Source organism: Oratosquilla oratoria, chromosome 13 (genome assembly GCF_046742065.1).
Source record: "Oratosquilla oratoria isolate Oo_2021 chromosome 13, ASM4674206v1, whole genome shotgun sequence".
NCBI lineage: Eukaryota > Metazoa > Arthropoda > Malacostraca > Stomatopoda > Squillidae > Oratosquilla > Oratosquilla oratoria.
This window is the reverse complement of record NC_134789.1, coordinates 62202112-62205646: the sequence shown is the minus strand read 5'-3', so window position 1 is coordinate 62205646 and position 3535 is coordinate 62202112.

The window sequence follows — 3535 nt, the reverse complement described above, 5'->3', positions numbered from 1 at the left end:
GGCGTGGAGGAAAGGCAGAGGAACTTCCACTTCGCGCTTGCTTCGGGAGGGGATCTTCACGGTGGGGAATCCAAGGGTAGAGAAGTAAGGGTAGCTGTTCCAGGCCAGAGGGAGAGCTTCGTTCGTCTTGAGGGTGACCTGAGGTGCCACGAAACCTTGGGAGATGATGGTCGTGGGTGCATAGGTGAGAACCTCGTGCTCCTTGGTGGTCAGGTCGATCTTGGTGGTGTCGGCGGGCACGGCGGCCTCGACGGGCTCGTACTGCTCGGTCTCCACCGTGGTCTTAGCAAGAGTGGGGGCGATGCCAAGAGGAATCACCTGAGCGCTGACGCAGGCCACCAGGGGCAAAAGTACCTTTCATGTAAAAAGAAGTGTCAAAGGTTTGGCATAACCATTTCGTGGGAACTAACCCTTTTCCTATATATGATAAGTTCCATATAATGTATGAGCTCAGTATTGAATACATCAGTTACCCAGATACTGTACAAGAAACCTTGTAACTTTTGGATCAATCGTCTTAGGTGGAGGACCTACCAGAACCTTCATGCTGCCGTAGATAATCGTTGCACCTGACGTCTCCCGGCCCGACCGCCTCTTATATAGGAAGCCATGAAGACGATCACCACTGGTTTTTCCTTTGGGTGGGGTGGGTGTGGGGGATGAGACATCTATGTTTTGTCTGTTAAATTGTTTTGGTGATATTTTGCCATTTTTAATGCAAATGGGGGAAACAATTTTATATCCATTTGAAACATCATAGTTTTTCATTCTTCCAACAAATCATCTTACATATAAATCAATATATTCTCCTAATATTTTGATAATGCTCTCTCCCCATGTATTAATTCATCCCCACCCCAAGAGATCGATGCAGGATAATTTGGCATTTATTTATCAGAACTGTAGGAACGGGTTTACCCTCACCTGAGACAATGTATGGTAAACAAGTAGCTTCATACAACCGTTACTTCTTGAGAAATTCGCTAGTGAACAGCGACATCAATCAGACAATCTCCTTGACAGTAGCGCACGGGATTCGAACCCGCTGCACCTGGAAGTAAACTTCCAAGACACTCGCCTTAGACCGCTCGACCACTTGACGGTATAAAACCATGAGAACTCATAGTCTAACTGACTATCGAGATTTGGGGAGGGCGCTCACTGCACCCATTAACCACCCATTTTCACCCCATGGCTACCGCACCCAGTGGCAGTAGTAAGGACCGGAACGAATTCCTTCACGCTTGTCGTCAACGTAACTATTTGAGAAATTTGCTAGTGAACAGCGACATCAATCAGACAATCTCCTTGACAGTAGCGCACGGGATTCGAACCCGCTGCATCTGGAAGTAAACTTCCAAGACACTCACCTTAGACCGCTCGACCACTTGACGGTATAAAACCATGAGAACTCATAGTCTAACTGACTATCGAGATTTGGGGAGGGCGCTCACTGCACCCATTAACCATCCATTTTCACCCCATGGCCACCGCACCCAGTGGGAGTAGTAAGGATCGGAACTAATCCCTTTACGCTTGTCGCCAACGTGCGCTACTGTCAAGGAGATTGTCTGATTTATGTCGCTGTTCACTAGCAAATTTCTCAAATAGTTACGTTGACGACAAGCGTGAAGGGATTCGTTCCGGTCCTTACTACTCCCACTGGGTGGGGTGGCCATGGGGTGAAAATGGGTGGTTAATGGGTGCAGTGAGCGCCCTCCCCAAATCTCGATAGTCAGTTAGACTATGAGTTCTCATGGTTTTATACCGTCAAGTGGTCGAGCGGTCTAAGGCGAGTGTCTTGGAAGTTTACTTCCAGATGCAGCGGGTTCGAATCCCGTGCGCTACTGTCAAGGAGATTGTCTGATTGATGTCGCTGTTCACTAGCGAATTTCTCAAATATGTATATATATATATATATATATATATATATATATATATATATATATATATATATATACTCGTATATATATATATGTATAAATATATATGTATATACTGTATATATATATATATATATAATATATATATATATATATATATATATATATATACATATATTGGATAGGTCGGGCGGCACTCAAAGAGGGACGATAATGTGACCACAGAGGTCTGGAGAGCAGGGAGGGGTTACTGGAGGGGTTGGGATAGCCAAAGTAAGAAGGGGAGGATGGAGAGGAGATGGAGGTGGGGGAGGAAGGGAAGGAGGGGGAGGAGGAGAGGGGAGAGGGAGCAAGGAGGGGTTTAATAGGCCGTGAAGAAAACAATGGGATACTATAAGTCAGATTGGATATTAATGACTGGTGCTTTGTCTCTAATATGGAATACTTCACGATACTGTAGCCTCCTAAGGTCGTCACTGGTTCCAATAACTACCGACATAAATGATTCTTGAACCAGGAAGTCACTAAAATATCGACTGCACAAAGCCTAGTCAATACCCAATTAAAAAAAAAGTATAAAAGGAGTTGGGATGAACATACAGGTAGAAAACAAGTAAAAAAAAAATGCAGAAAGTGTATTATTGAGTAGACGTCAAAAGATTATGAACGTAGTAGAGAAAGACTAGACAGAATGTAAAGGGAGAGATAGAGAAAAATTCAGGAATGTCATAGCAAAGATTCTTTGTCACAATTACTTGTTTACATTTCTGGTGAATGTCCTAGTTTATTTCGACTTGTATCACTCTATCTTCCTTTTAGTCTTTCTCATTGTCTCCTCAGTTTTTCTATTTCTTCTCCTTTTTTTTAATACTGAGGAGGAGCTTTCTTACTTTTATATTGCAGTAGAGACTTTAAAACATTCTTCATAGTACTGACATGATGAATATTAGTTAAGAATGTTGTTTAGATAACAAAAAGGCAACTGTTGTTATCATTCATATGTCAACATGAATATAAAAACAAATTATGAGGAGTTGTAGATTTATTTGGGAAATATAATCCAACTACTCAGTACCAAGTTTATCTAACGCTAGTAGTGGAATATTCTTTACTAATTAGAACAATGGATAACACCATAGCCTCAAATGTCTTTGATTGTGCGTGATAGATCAATTGTATTAAAACATACTATCAAGGTCCATGTACACTAATACTATTTTTTATATCACAATATTGTTGCTACATAAGCCATATCTACATGCTTGGGAAAGACTGAGTTTATTCCTACTTTTCTAAAGATTCGTACATCTACACAGTGAAAATAGAAATAGCATGATTGACCACAAGCTTTTGAGCACTGACAGTGAAAATGTCCATCCATTCCTGGATACCAAATGTAGATTACCTTTCTTCAAAAGATGATATTCTATATACAACAGTAATGAGAGCCCAAAAAATACCTATAATTCTATTGTTTACTTGGTACGATAGGAGCGAAGTTGGTTTTCAGTCATCCTCGAACGGTGATTCCCGTATTTATTCCGCCTTGATGGTAACAAGGGGAGCACCCATGAGAGAGCCAGCGAAGGGCATGGCCACTGTGCTGTAGGTGATAGGCTCGACCTTCATCGAGGCCTGCTCATACCTGACGG